This window comes from Ctenopharyngodon idella, chromosome 17 (assembly GCF_019924925.1).
Source record: "Ctenopharyngodon idella isolate HZGC_01 chromosome 17, HZGC01, whole genome shotgun sequence".
NCBI lineage: Eukaryota > Metazoa > Chordata > Actinopteri > Cypriniformes > Xenocyprididae > Ctenopharyngodon > Ctenopharyngodon idella.
The window spans coordinates 32,631,649-32,648,063 of record NC_067236.1 but is presented as its reverse complement, the minus strand read 5'-3'; the positions used below and the strand labels follow the sequence as shown (position 1 = coordinate 32,648,063).

The window sequence follows — 16,415 nt, the reverse complement described above, 5'->3', positions numbered from 1 at the left end:
AAACCAGCTACCGATGCAATGCGATATGATTCACCCGTTGTGATGCACTGTGATCCGATTTCGGTGCGATTCAATGCAATGGAAAAAAATATGATGCTATGCAATTCAATATGTAGGGCTTCCATTTTAACGGTTTAATCAAAAACATGTCTAATTAATTGAATTAATAAAAAACAACTTAATTAATTGATTCGTTTACAATAATAGAGACCTGTTATTTTTTCCAGAAATTATGTGTTTGTGTTTTTATTTTTCTGGTAATAAAATTACAGGCATAACACATTCATTTATTTTTAATCAAAAGATTACAATAAACCCTTTCATATTTTTGGCAAACAAAGTGCTGCACAACAGGTTTACTGTTAAAATTAAAACATGGATTAAAAAAAATTGTGTGATTTATTCCTTTAAAAATATAGTCTTAATAATTATTGTATTATTGTTATTATTAGTAGTAGTAGTATTACATTAAGACATACATTATACTGTACAATAGTAATACAATAGTAGTGCATAGTACTATGATAGTAATAGGGCTATATTTCTGTCACAAGTTAAAATGAACTTTTTGTGATATGATATGACAATAGTTTTCTCAAATTAAATGGTGAAATGCTCATGAGGTGACTCTCAGCAGCTCTGGAGATGAAGTTTGTGTGTTCATGTCGTCATATAGTCAGATGGCAGACGTGCTTCAGTATGTGTAGTAAACATATTCGCTCGTCTGCGTCATTCATTTTTATTTTAAGTTGTGGGTTTGGATTTATACTTGGAAATTCTCAAAGACTACTTTTTGTCAAGGTTTAAATTTTTTGGTAACACTTTACAATAAGGTTCATTAGTTAACATCATTTAACTACATTAGTTAACATGAACTAATAAACTGCACAGCATTTATTAATCTTTGTTAATGTTTCAACATTTACTAATACATTATTAAAATCTTGTTAACATTAGTTAATGCACTGTGAACTAACATGAACAAACAATGAACAACTGTATTTTCATTAACTAACGTTAACCAAGATTAGTAAATTAGTAAATGTATTGTTCATGGTTAGTTCATATTAGTTAATACATTAATGTTAAAAAATGAACCTTATTGTAAAGTGTTACCAATTTTTTTTTTTTTTTTTTTTTTTTTTTTTTTGAAATGCTGATTTGAAGTGTCAGTTTTTGCATTCATTTTACTAGAGTCAAACCTGAGCACAGGAGGACATTTTATTACACATAACATCAAAATTCAATAAAAATTTAACAAAAATGAACAGATTTGCTTTATCACAGCTTAATAGATCTGGGTCTGATTTGATTTTAACCTCTTATTTGAGTCTTTTGGCTCAATTTTTCATTTGTGTGTGTTAATAGTGTGTTGTGTTTGAGTGTGTGTAAGTGAGTGTGAGACTGAGTGGGTTTTGCACTCTTGACATTCTAGAGCAGGGGTACTCAAGTTCGGAGGCCGAGAGGACCGCATTTAAACCACATAAAATGCAAAGGGCCACAAATTACAACTTGGATTGCAAAACTTTTATTTAGGCCTAGTTAAGACAATATTTGTTGTATTTACATGTGCAGTTTATTATCTGGCTAAGTCTTACTAGTCCTTTAATGGTTGTCCTATCTAAAGTGTCACCGAACATGAAGAATTGAATGGCATTAAAAAAGGATTAATTTTTTGTCTTGCTGTATTCTTAATGCAACAATGCATTCATAGTATGAAAAAAAATCCCAAAATGCAAAAGGAAAAACATTTTTGAACAATTATTGCACCTTTTTAAATACTTTTTAAAGTGCCTATTTATACTCAGGCTCGCTTTACAAAGGTGCTTTTCATTATTATTATTATTATTATTATTATTAATTATTACCTCTACCTTTAAATTAGGTCAGAATCCAAAATCTTTTTTTTTATTTTTTATTTTTTATTGAGAATGGGCGAATGGGAGCGCTTGCTTTGACACATTGACATTAAGAATAAAAGTTTTGTTTTTCATGCTGCTAAGACCATCGGCCACTTACACATTACACTTATTTTGATCTTTTTTTTTTTTTTTTTTACGTACACGCACAGTCTCAAGCATTTGATAGCGTGCGCGAACACAGGTGTTCGACACATGCGCTAGAAAGATTCATTCTTGTCCAGTCTCTGTGCTTTTTCGCTCCAAAATTTAAGATAAAATGTCTTTGTACTCATTTAAAATAGAGTTGCTGGTATCTTTAATCCCCTCACACAGCGCTAGTCAACACAGGTGGCTATTCTGTTTGTTGATGTTCTGTCTTCTCCGTTTTTTTTTTTTCAGACTGTGAAACAACGGCCCGTTTCAGTGTTGACACCTTGTGGACAAACTAAATTAGTGCAAAAACTATTCAAACCGCGCGTGCAAAGTGCCGTACATTCATTGTTCGTTGTGGTTAGAAAAACCGTTCTGTGCGCCTACACTGTGCGCGTTCTGTGCTGATGACTATGTGCGTCATGCACACTGTACACATAAGAACGGACATTTTGAATGCAAATTAAAATAAAAATACATTCATATTTAGCATGACTCGGGCCACAATTTTAATGCTGACAGGCCGGATGCGGCCCGTGGGCCGCCTGTTGAGTACCCCTGTTCTAGAGTGTCACCCCTTCATTGCTGTGCACTTTTTTTCTGCACAGTGACTGAATTGTAGTTTGTACCACCAAAAGATTCATATTTCAACATATTTCAATATTTCAACGAGTTTTCATATTTTTTCGTATTTTCCATTCATTTCTTATGTTGGTCAATTTTGACTGTAAAGGAGCCAAGTGAGACTATTTATCTATTTATTTATTTTACCCTTCAACATATCCGAATCATGTCCATTATTTTTTTTGTGTGTTCACATAGCTAATGCGACAAAAGGCACCAAGTGTCAACCCATACCGATGAAGCAAAAAAATTAAAAATTTCAAAATGTAACATTTTTCAGCCATTTTTGACCAAAGAGGACCAGTGAGTTAATTTGAGCTTGATTAATTGCAGGGTGATTATTATCAAGGTGAATTTAATACATGCTTTTTTAAATATTTGCCTGTGTAATATTAGGTGCTTTATTTTTTCGACCACAATTGTTAATGTCATCTTTACTGTGATATTTTATTAGATCAAATATCTAGGGACAAAAATACCTGACACAGTTGAGCCTCATGTCTGTATTTTATCAATCTAATATCTAATAATCTGACATCAGAAGAGTCTTTATATGGTGAATATGTTGATTGTGTGTATAATGGCAGAGCCGTGTCTGTTGTGTCCGTGACACTGAGAGCGTGTCTTTATTGAATGTAACACATGTAATCCCGTCAGACCCCTGAGACGCCCATGATTCTTTAGAGGTCACTTAGAAAGTCATATGAAGCAGGAGCTTCCTGTTTTCATCGTGCAGTAATCACAGCTCCAGTACAGCCCCGCACGTCCCGCAGGAATACAGCGTCTACCCTCAGCGCGCCGCCGTTATTGGCGTCAGCACTTTATAGAATGCAGTGTGTATTAGTCTCGTGCCCCAGATGTGCTGCTTTATATGCCATTGTCCTCCTGGAATATCCTGATATATGGCCTCGTTCGCACCCGCTCACAGTGTATTTTGTCTTTCAGGCAGGTTCAGTGCAGGACTAACGCTTGCGCTTATTATTCCCATGACCAGAAGCATGACCAAAACAACAGCCAAATGTGCATTAGTGCTTCCCACATATTCAGTGGTGCTGGTTCTGGAATGATTTTCTCCATTCAAAAAAGCTTTGTTAAAGCATTAAAAACCATGAACCAAACCATGTGGCTACAAGGCAAATCACAACATTTCAAACTTTGATTTGAAGCAAAAAAGTTTTTGAAAATCAGACACGAAAGATACAAGACTCAATGGCTTTAGTGAAGGAAAGTACTACAATCCCATGAAGCATTGTGAATGGCAATCAATTTAAAATTATGTAGAAATATAAAACTATTCATTTAAAGTTGTTTATTACATCTATAGAAACAATTTATTTTAAGTTTATTGCAAATATGCATGTATGTATACAAATATTTAAAGGGGTCATGAACTGCGTTGTTTTTTTTTTAATATTACTTTTTACTATTTTTTTTATTTTTTTATAACACTTATAATGTTAGTATGCTTTTTACATCAAAAATTGTCATAATTTAGAAATAAAAGGCATTTTTCCTACCCTGATTTTAGCCCTCTGATTTGAGCACTCTGTTTTTAGGGGCGTGTCTGCTGTGAGACTTCAGTATAAACGCCCACTGCTGTGATTGGCTGACATCTTTCCTTTTGAAATAGCTAATTATTACTCTGTCAAAAACTTTTAGCACGTTTCTACTATTACAGCTCTTAAGGTTAACTAATCATGAATCAAGATCTATGCCATTAAATTTAGATCGTGGCATGAAAGGTTGCAGTGATGAACACTGTAGTCGATCACAGACATGTTGTTGAGCTCATGAAAGCAGTGATCTCGTCATTGCAACTCAGTTTCTGCACAATGACGAATGCTTTCATCATAACTAACAGCAAACGTGATGTAACTAAGAGATTCGTTGAATAAAACAGGAGTTTTGGTGCGAGTCCAGAACTCAGTCACTGATAAACTCGCTCTGTTTGATTGACGGCTCCAGCGACTGTAAAGGGAGCGTTCTTTGATCGCTTTCTATATATAATTTAATCACTGTTTAAATAACAGATTATTTTCATCCTACTAGGAGAAAAAAGGTGAAGTTGAGCGTTTAGTCACTGGTTTGATTTACTGACACATAAACAAAGAACATCTGACTGTACATGAATCATTAATATCAGATCAGGCATTAGAATGAACACAGTTACTGACGTGTTGTTGCATTACTGTCGAGTCTATATTGTAAAAGTCTGTTTCAAAGCCTGCGCAGAAATGCGATTGATTTACCAAAGAATTCACAGTGAAATGTACCGAATACAAATAAATAAAGCTCAACTGAGACATTCACATTGTTGAAAATAAATAACCATATTCCAGCATTAGGATCCTTTGAAAGGTGATGTTATTTTAGTCCTGTATCGCTCTTCTCTCCTCCTCATCTCACTAACACACCAGTGGGCGGGGCTAACGCTGCAATGATGAAGTAGGCGTTGATTTCTTCTGTGGAGGCGGAGTTTCACCTCTCTATACACACATTCCAGGATCAGTCGTTTGCTGGGTCTGGTGTCAATAAAAGATTTTATTGGACTAACAAGGAAGTTTTCAATTTTGAAAATTTCAGGATATTCTTATAGTACGATGAACTCAAAAGATATATCAAAAGCTCAAGCAAAAGTTCATTTCTCAATTCATGACCCCTTTAAGTATTTTGACAGTGTAAGGAGACTTGATTCCAGTGCTTCATGAGAGTGGGAGGAGCTAAAGAGCTCTTTTGGCACAATTTACTCACTGTGACTCTGATTAGTGGAATTTTCTGCACAGCATCATGGGTAATGTAGTTTTTCACCACAAATTCAGCTTTTAATGATTATTTTAAAATAAGTTGAAATAATGCGAACGAGTGGCTTCAACAGAAGCATATACAATCGGTCGGTTAACAACCACTAAGCTCAAGTAGTGCACTGTTTTCACAGCCTGCAAAATGATTCGGCTCGTCCAATCAGCTGAGGGGTGCTCTGGAGGCTTCGTGATTGGACTGGCAGGAAATCGGGCTCTTAAGACACAACATATCGACTAGGCCATCCATCATCTCTTAGCGTGCGCTCAGGCCTGCCAATACACCCCCCGTCTGAGAGCCACGGGCCTTGGTAAATGCTAGCACAGAGGAGGGGGTGGCGTGTCGTCCTCTGTCGTTCCTCATCTGTGTTGACTGCTGGGAAGGGCCTGAGCTCGTCCCATCTGCATGCTTTGTCATCTCTCCACACTGAAAACACTGCATCTGATGTTTAACCTCACCCTGTCCTTTATAGGCCCCTATGAAATCAGTTTTATTTTTTATTTAGTATTTTTCTGTTTTATATTTTTTCCATGGTCCATTTTTAGTATTAAATTAAATTTTAGTAATCAAAAAGCATGTCTAATTAATTAAAATCATGAAAATTATACAGTTTAACAACAATTAACAGTTTAACAAATCCGCATTTTTAGGGACCTGAATAATTCTTGTTTTATTTTTTTTAAAATTCCATTTATTTTTAAAAATTCTGAATATTATTTTTCCCATATTCTGTGTTTTTCATTTGAATTTTTATGGATTCCATTTTAATGATTTAATTTTTAATAATCAAAAAAAAAAAAAAAAAAAAAAAGTGGCGTAGGACACACAAATCGGATCTGAACAGTTGCGATACACAATGTAATTTTAGATCCGATTCCAATCGGATACACAAATCATCCATCGGATTTGGACTGACAATGTGAAAGTAGCCCTAGAAAACAAAACGGTGTGTTAAAAGCCAATCAGAACCATAGCAAGACCCTGGTAACCACACACAACTTCAGTTATTAAGACTATTTATTTCCCTGCCATTGACATCATTTTATGTCATTTGTGACAGAATGCTTCCATGCCCTTGAATAATTGTTTCGGCAATCCATGCTTTCACTGTAATACGGTAGGGGGCGCTATTTCACATTTTCTGAAACAGTACAGAATCTCCGGATCCAAAAACATGTGATAGAAGCTGTTATAGATTGCTGATGCACATGTAAACTAATGTGATCATCAAACATTCAACAGCATATAAATCAAAACTGCCTAACATTACTGAATGAAATATTGAACCCTTGAAGAGGAAACGACTGTAAAGCTTTGAGGGTGTTGATAGACTCGATCTACTCAATCTGTGTTTTGATTGTCGTTCTGAATCCCATTCGGACAAAGTCTTTGACAAAAATGCAATTTTCTCAAATTTTTGTTCGAAATGTTATTTTTTTTGTAACTTGCCAATATCCAGGCATTGATAAAAAAGAATGAATGAAGCTAGAATAAAATGCAGTGTTTCCCATGGATTATCTAGACTCCGGCAGCCCGCCATACTCTAATCTGTGCCGCCACAGTTTCATAATGAACCGAAAATATTTTAAAACTTCTTATAATAACATAAAAGGTCTCTAACATTGTTTTGCAACATTGCTTTGGCGAAGTATCTGTCAATCGAACTAAAATCAACCAGCTTGGTGTTGTTACACTTTACAGCAGATCAAATCCTTAGCTGTGTTCGAAATCATCCCCTACACCCTCATTCACTATTCCCTACATCAGTTAACTAATATAGTCCACTTGAAGCAATAAATGAAAATGAGTGAGTGAGTGAATAATCACCTAAAAAGGACTTTATACCTGTATGATATTACTCTGTAGCCACATTTGACCACCTGTTCGGAAAATGGATGGATGGATGAGTGCCATCTTCTGGTGAGACGTGGGAATTCGTTCAGCGCTCGACTCTCACAGTGCATTATGGTTATACTCTAGCCATTGAGTGTACATTGGTTGTGCACTCGTTATTGCGGTGCATTGTGGGATTGGATGAGTGCACTCGATAACATCCACTATGGTTTCGGACACCACTACAAATGGCTGTCCCCTCAAATAGTGCCCTATTTAAAGGGTTAGTTCACCCAAAAATGAAATTTCTGTCATTAATTACTCACCATCTTGTCGTTCCACACCCATAAGACCTTCATTCATCTTCAGAACACAAATTAAGATATTGTTGATGAAATCCGAGAGGTTTATGACTCATCTATAGACAGCAATATAATCAACACTTTCAAGGTCCAGAAAGGTACTAAAGACATCGTTAAAACAGTCATGTGACTGCAGTGGTTCAACCTTAATGTTATGAAGAGACGAGAATACTTTTTGTGTGCAAAAACAAAACAAAAATAACAACTTTATTCAACAATCTCTTCTCTTCTGCTTCTTCCTCCAGGTTCTATGTCAGAATGCCGACTTAGTATTAAAACTTGTAGTAATCATAAGTTTTAATACATAGTACAGCCTTAAAAAACAGTCTAATAATGCTGTTCATGGTTTCTCGTCCGTGGAATGCGCCACTTCCGGTATTTTGTTGGTTACTCGACATAGGTAAATTGCATTTGAGGACTTTTAAAAATCAAGTATTGTGACAGCCCTATTATTATTATTATATTCTAATTGTTTTTCTTCCTAAAACATCAGTTTGAATGTAATGTAGACTGAGACACTACTGGGTCATTCCGTGTCAAATCAACTAAATTTCGTAAACTTCCTTGGCTAAAATTTTTGATTTTGTTAATTTTTTTTTTTTTTCTGTAAAAAGATAAACATAAATAGTGATGAAAGCCAAAATATTAAATGTCATGAATGTATATTTACTGAGTAATCCACTATTGTGTAGAGGAGGTCAAAATGACAATTTTCACCTGAGATTTGGAGCCAATTTACAGGGGTGTAAAAATGACTTTAGAAAGATGGCAGCATTGTTATTTTATTTTATCACAGATTGGTAGGTCTGTATTAATAAAATCTGTTGACTTTAGCAATCTAATAAGAGTCAGTATATTTATGATTACAAATTTGAATGTTAGGTGCAATTAACTGAGTAACCTGCAGTGTTTTTACTAAATAAAACTGCCAGCTGCGGTTGCCAGAATAACTGTAATTTAGAAGAAGAAGAAAAAAAACATTTTAAACCAGTAAATCCAATAACCTTTTCTGCTGACTTGGCAAAGCCACAACACTGGTGGTAAAGAGAATCACATGATGAATCAATGTTCACCAATTAACAGGTTTTTACTTTCGCATTGTGCAGTCTTTTACAGTCAAAATGACAATCATTTTTTACAGTGCGATGAAGTAGTGTAGGATCATATAAATGCCTCTGAAGCACATATATCCATCTCCTCAGTGTCTGTGGGTTCCTGAGCTCCTGTCATGTGTCTGCCGGACAGGAAGGGAGACGCTCCCATAACACAGATGTTGGGAGTCATCTGTCAGCCAGGCCTCTCGCGGCCCGAGCTCTGGCTGTTCTGACGGGAACGCCAATTGGACACGGTGCTGTCACTCTCCCCCATCTCACAATGGAGACGCATGCAAATCCAGCGTCTACAATGAGGGGCGTGATGGGTGGCTGGCGAGCTGTGACATCAGCCGGGCCTTTCCTCTGACTTCTGAACATTAGAATTGGAAATGAAGAGCACTCGTCCGGTTCATATGGAGCGCTGGCACTCCTCCCCTGAGAGGGGCCGCGGCCAAGCCCCGTACAACCCCATGAATGAATTTGGGTGTAATGATCGGCCCTCTTTAAAATGCCATTCCACCCAGTTTGCATATGTCTCCGGAGCCGGGAGAGAGAGGAATACGGGAGATGCTCGCTCGGGCAGATGCTCCCCGTTTGGGCGTGTTCGAATGCGAAATCGCCAATGCCAAGGCCCTTAATGCATCTGAAACGGGCCCTAATGTGTCGTTTTCATCAGCGCTGAGGCGGGCTGCAATATGTTGCCAGTGGCTCGCTTGGGGAATATGAATTTTGATTAAGGATGCACTCAGGCTTTTGAAATTCTGAAGAAGTGTCAGAATAATGGATGTCGAGCAAATGTCAAGCATTTGTTAATTTCTCTGTTATCGGGGGTTTATCTAGCGCGATCTGCGCAGTAAACCGCGGTGAAGCCGGTGTGCCATTGATATGCTGATTGCTTGGCTGCGGACACAGTGTTTGTGATGGCAAGGCTCGGGCCATAAGCGCTCCTCATTGATTATTTATCGCTCATCTGCCCGTTATCCTCCCATTACATGCCAGTTAATCCAGCAGCCGGGTGGGACTGACGTTAACCAGCCTCATTTTATCAGGCATGCTGAGTCTGACTGGTTTTACTATCACTTGTGTCACATTAATGAACTCAGAATCAGACCGTGCTATTGGCACGAGTACCTGAGTACTCAGAACAAGTCACAGCAATGGACGATTGTGATTGGTTAGCTCAAGAAAGTGCCTCCATCTACATCCATCCATCATAAACATGCTCCACACGGCTCCAGGGGGTTAATAAAGTCCTTCTGAAGCGAAGCAGTGCATTTGTGTAAGAAAAATTTCCATGTTTAACAAGTTACATATTAAAATATCTAGCTTCTGCCCAGACCACCTTCCGTATTCAACTTACGAAAAAAAGTGTAACTGACGACGCGTCAGTTAAGTTTTTTCCATAAGTTGAATACGGAAGGTGTAGGACGTTGCGTAAGCATTTTGAACTGTGAGAGTTTTACACTTTCTTCTTAAGTTGAATGCGGAAGGCAGTCTGGCGGAAGCTAGTTATTTTACTTTATAACTTGTTAAATATGGATATTTTTCTTACACAAATGCATCGATTCACTTCAGAAGGACTTTATTAACCCCCCGGAGCTGTGTGGAGTACACGTTTATGATGGATGGATGTGGATGGATGCACTTTCTTCAGCTCATACTCGTTTCCCGTTCACTGCCATTTTAAATCTCGGACGCTGCAAAAGATGCGAGACTCGAGTGCAACAGCCAAACATGTCCACCAAACATAAAAACAATACGGAAAAATAGCGCAATTGAATGCAAAAACCTGTAATGAACTACTACGGTATGTTTGATATTTCATGTTTGCATGATGGTGGCAGGCTGAAAGGTGCTGCTATTTTCTGTTTTTACAAAGCATTTGCTGTTAATAATGGCCTATTGCTGGTGTTATTTATTGCTATTATTTTTGGTTATGAAGTAGTTAACATTTTTTTTTATTTTATATTATTTCTGTATATATAGGATATGTTTAAGATAAGTTTGTACTAGTGTTGTCATGATACTAGTATTTGTAACTTCGATGCGATACCTTGAAAAATATTGATATTCAGTACAACAGGGAAAACTGCAATGTATACTGCCATACAGATATTTTATTATCATCTCATCATTTTTTGATAATTTGGGTAATTTTGCTGCAATAGCTTACACACAGTATGGGGAGGATTTATTTAAAACTGAAAAAAAAAAAAAAAAAAAAAAAAATAAATAAAAAAAAAAAAAAAAAATATATATATATATATTAAATAAACATGGCTTTAGGTGTTTCAGGTGGGTCTATCAGTAGTATTCAAATAAAAATTATTTTAAAGTAATTCAAATAAAGTAATTGTAAAAAAAAACAACATTGGATGGTCTTCATTGTAAAAATTAAATACAGATTATCGCTTACAATTAAAGTTACACGAGCAGCGAGTGATTTCCTTAATTTTGTCTTGTTTTTTTGATTAACTCTTATTAGGTTGCTGTCACTTTAAGAGTTTGTGCACTGTTACACAACATGTGCTGCAATGACAGAGCTCCAAATGAACTTTTTTACTTGGTAGCACTGGTGCTCCCAACTTCAAAAAGTTAGGAGCACCAGCAAAAATTTAGGTGCACCACAACTAAAAAGCCTTGTCATTCGCTTTTTTAAATAAAAAAAGTTGCTTGTCTGGAAAAAATAGGATTTTTGTGTTGTAAATATAATTTACTGAAGCAATATTCTTATCAGTTACCAGTCAAATTACATAATTTACACTGAAAAATTACAACTGCATTAAATAATGTTATGAGATAGTTTTTAAACTTTTAGAGATACTTTTAAACATGAAACTAAACCACCAATAGGTGGTGGCAGGTAACCGTCTTAATGAGTGAGTAATTGAGTCATTCATTCAAACGATTCATTCGAACGGATGATTCATTCAATAATTCTTTATTTTTATTTCGAACAACAACCAATAAAAAAAAAAAAAAAAAAAAAAAAAAAAAACATCTACGAATAATCATCAATTAATTACATGTGTCCGAAAAGGAGCGGGATGAAGCAAAAGCTTATTTACCCACCCCTTATACAACCCCTTATAAAATTCCAATATATATTAAATATTTTCTATATATACTATATATTCATTGCACAATAACAGATAAACCTTTTTTTTAGTTTTTTTTTTTTAACTCAAACATAATTTTACCTTTTATACCAAACAACCCATAACAATAATGATGCAGTTGTTTATGAATAGGTCATTGATTCTTTGACTCAAACGATTCGTTCAAAATGCTGAATCATTCAGTAATGAAAGAAAACACGATTGTGTTGTCATGAAATGTGCGATGGTTCTGCTGTGATCTTTGTTTGGAACTATTTTCGCTGCTGAAACAGAACAAAAACAGTCACTATTGCGTCTAAAATGTAAGTGATTTAATTTGAACTACTTTTTACAGTTCATTGACCTGTTGTATGAAATCAGTGTTACATTTTCAATCGTGATGCTTTATTCAGGATATTCAGGAAAACTGTACTCTTGGTCCTGTAATGTTTCTTAACTGTATCATATGTTTTAAATATAAAAACGTAAGTGTTAATGTTGAGTTGTGTGTAACGGTTCTTTTCATCTTCTCTCTTCAGCTCTTTATATTTTGCCTGCTAGCTCCCTGTCACGTGACAACGAAGCGCAGTAAAAGGGAGTGATTGATGGCTAATATTAACCAACCTAAAATCTGCTTTAAACTTAAGAACATATAGATTAAGTTTAATTGGTTGTGTGATAGAATGGTGGACCAGTCACTGTATCAGCAGCTCACAGCAGACACATACTGTGCTGTAATTAGCAAAGGTTTTGTAGAGAAATGAAAACAGGTCGCACCTCTACAATTATTTGCACTCGCACAAATGCTCCCAAATATATTTTACGGTTGCACACGTTAAATTTAGGGAGCATATGCGACTAAAATGGTCACAATTTTCGAGCCTTGCAATGAGGCGAGTTGCGTTGTGTGCCCACTGGCGCAGAGTGAGCGTTTTCGATTCGTTCCTATGGAACTTAAGTTTCACGCTCATGCGCGAGAACTGAAAACGCTCGCTCTGCTCAGCACCAGTGGACACGCACCGTGACAGGAGGCGGGTGCGTGTCAGTTCGTCATCGAAGAGAGGAAAGAGCGAGAACGCACATCTGGTAACGGTGTATTGATACTGCAGAAAAGGAGTAATGGAACCGTTTCAGATATTTCAGTATTGATACATATTGAAATATCAATATTTTTGATTACACTAGTTTGTACAATATTTGCCTTCATATTTCATGCTTATTTCCTGGAAAATTTTTAAACTAATAACAAGTCATTTGGGTAACACTTTAGTATAGGGAACATGTATTCACTATTAACTTTTTCCCTCAATAAACTCCTGATTTACTGCTTATTAATAGTTAGTAATGTAGTTGTTAAGTTTAGGTATTGGGTAGGGTTAAGAATGTAGAATAAGGTCATGCAGAATAAGGCATTAATATGTGCTTATTAATTACTAATAAGCAGCTAATATTCTAGTAATATGCATGCTAATAAGCAACTAGTTAAAATACCCTAAAATAAAGTGTTACCGTCATTTGTTTTACATTTAAACCATGTTGATCCCTTCAGGTGTGTGCAGTCATGTCGTGGAATAGAGCTTGTTTTAACCAGATTGTTAATAAAGAGAATGTTGCTTGAATCACATTGTAGTTACGTTTTTAAGTTGACTAGTTAAACATTAAAAAAAACTAAATCGTGAATCGGTCAATCACTCTGAAAAAAACTATATTTTATTTTATTTTGTCATATCGACCAGCCCCATATTTTATATGTTGTCTTAAGATACTCATGTTGCAAATCACTGGGGGAAACATTTTGTTTTTTTTTTCAAAAAAGGCTAAGAATATTTTGTATTCCCAAAAACATTTCTTAACTCCGTGTCCTAACCAGACGTGATACCATAAGCTTTCAGCGACAAGCAATTTGTCTGTCCACACCAGGTGTGACACGACAGCATCAATCAAAATGGCAGAAGAGTGTGTGGGCGGAGCCTCTCTACAAGTGCCCACAATTAAATGATCAAATTCATAAACATTACACCATTTTAACATTATTAAAAGACATACTGAGTGACTGAAGCAATCATACACTTGTTTGTTTACAGTTTGAACGTTCTTTGTACAGCTATAAAGCTCACGCAAAATGATATTCAGTCTCATATTAAATTCTTTTAACATTAAATAAAGCACATAATCAGCACCTGAGATTATCATTGTCTTACTTTGTGTGTTGTTGTTCCAGCCACAATGTTGTAGAAGTAGAAACCGTTTCTAAAATAGAATTTTCATGTGTTGCTGTCACGGCTTGTTGATTAACATGGAACAGATACATTTTATCACGTGTCTGTTAGAATGTTCTAAAGCTTAATAATTTAAATTCCTAAAAAGAATATTCTTAAAAATCATCATAAATAACCTCTTAAAGTCAGGATAGCCTCCAACTTGAATCTTTAAAGGTGAGAAGTTTAATGAATTTAATAGGTTGTTTAATTTAAGCACACTACAAAACACATAATAATACTACTACTAGGGATGTGCACTAGTTCTCTGAAGTGACACCAGTGATCAATAATGTAAACAGTGAGCGGTTATTATAAGTGAAGTGACTTTTTGCTAAATTCGAAATTCAGTAACAACTTTACAAAAATGACTCTCGTCTTAAATATTAGAATTATGACAATTTTCGGCAATATCCATCACAAAATAACTATTTAAAATATATATTGCATTAAGAAAGGTGATGCTGAGTGAATTGTTATTATCGAATAAGGCATTTATTCGAAAAGCAAAAATATGCTAACTGAAATCGTGTGATATTATGGGAATATAATGTATGTATCTTATTTTTAACATAAGAACGGTGGCGCCATTTGTAACTTGACACTACGAGGCTTCCGGAACAGTTTACCGTTTACTGAACTTTGTTATTCCTCTAGCTATTTACCTATAGCAGATAATGAATCAGAAGTCTCGCACATTCACAGAAAATAGCTTACTTCTGTGTTTCAAAATAAAGTGTAATGCATAATAATGTATGAATTTCATGTGACTAAAAGGTGTAATGTGAAATCTGAGTGTCTGAATTTAATGGTTTGTTGAATAATTGTGCGTGTATACAGTATATATACCTTGTCTGGCTTGAGTCTGATTACAGAGCTGCCAGTGTTTATGTGCTCAGACCAGAGGAAATCAGCCCAGTGAAAGAAGAGGCTGTAAGCAAGAATGCATTTTTAGGGTGTCAGGACTGATATGTTGAAAGCATCCTTGATTTGCTAGAACTGCAATGAAATTCTTCCTTGTGGTGAGTCCTGTCATGCTTTGCCAAGATTGTGCTTGAGCTCTGACGCGTGTGCAGAGGACATCATTCATGAAAACACACTGTTTGACCTTCTTAACTGTATCCAGAAATTAAATCATACTTGTGACCAGGATTTTTATAGTTATATACTACTAAAGCTAATACCATAAAAACATTTGCTTCTTGAAATGATATAAATGTTAACAGAAATAAAATAAAGTACAAAAAACGTAAAGTACAGTTAGTTGCCAAAGCAACATTTTTCATTTTTATTTAATATAGCTTGATGTAAACATACTTTAAAAAAAAAAAGAATAAAAGTCTTTCAAAATAAACGTTTCCTACACATCGGCCAATCAGAAAAACGTATTCAGTTGAGTCTCAGGACACATGATCACAAGACCCTTGTGGCGTATTGTCTGGCGATGGATGATGTTTGTAGTGTGTGTGTGTGTGTGTGTGTGTGTGTGTGTGTTTGCATACTGGGATCAGTTGCAGTGCTGGAATGGAACAAATTGTCCAGAATGGTACAAGCGTCAGTAGCATTGCTTCAGGCAGGAGGCCGTTGGCCAGCGTAATCTGTTTCCTCGCTAGAGCGGCGGATGCCCAGTGCATGATGGGTAAAGGAGGCTTTGCTGACAGTTTTCAGGAGAAACTGCAGTAATGATTCTTCGAGGCCAGACCAAAATAACTTTAACACGTCCTGTCACAGAAACCGCTGCAGAGTGCCACCTTTCACGCCCGATCATAATTAGCGCTGGGATTGTGTTATACACGTCTCTGTTTGAGGCGACTATTGAGAAACCACTCCGACAGCTGGAGAGCATCCATGTGTTCATTTAATAAATGACTCTCTGTGAATGTCCTGTGCACCGATTCAAGAGCCGCTGGAGGACTGGATTTACTTCTACAGTATTTATAAACTCTATGGCCAGGTTTCACAGACAGGGCTTAGACTAAGCCAGGATTAGACCTTAGTTCAATTAGGCTATTTAAGTAGCTTTTATAAACGTAGAAAAAAACATTACTGGTGTGCATCTTGAGACAAAACAATAGCAATGACTTATTTTCAGATCTGTCAGTACAAGTTGCTTTCAGTTATTCATTTTAGTCGAGGACTAGCTTAAGCCTTGTCTGTGAAACCGGGGCAAATGGTTTATTGGTTCATTAGGGATCATTGATGGAGGCTATTCATGCAACTTGTTAAAGGCACAATATAAAAGATTTTTGGATTAAAATATCCAAAAACCACTAGAACAGTGTTATATATTTTGTTG

The 16,415-nt window shown here is 36.0% G+C and overlaps 1 protein-coding gene across 4 annotated transcripts in view; it reads left to right on the top strand.

Moving 5' to 3' along the window:
• cdin1 (CDAN1 interacting nuclease 1) overlaps positions 1–16,415 on the top strand; it is a 95,266-nt gene that overhangs the window by 2,694 nt on the left and 76,157 nt on the right. The window lies entirely within an intron of this gene.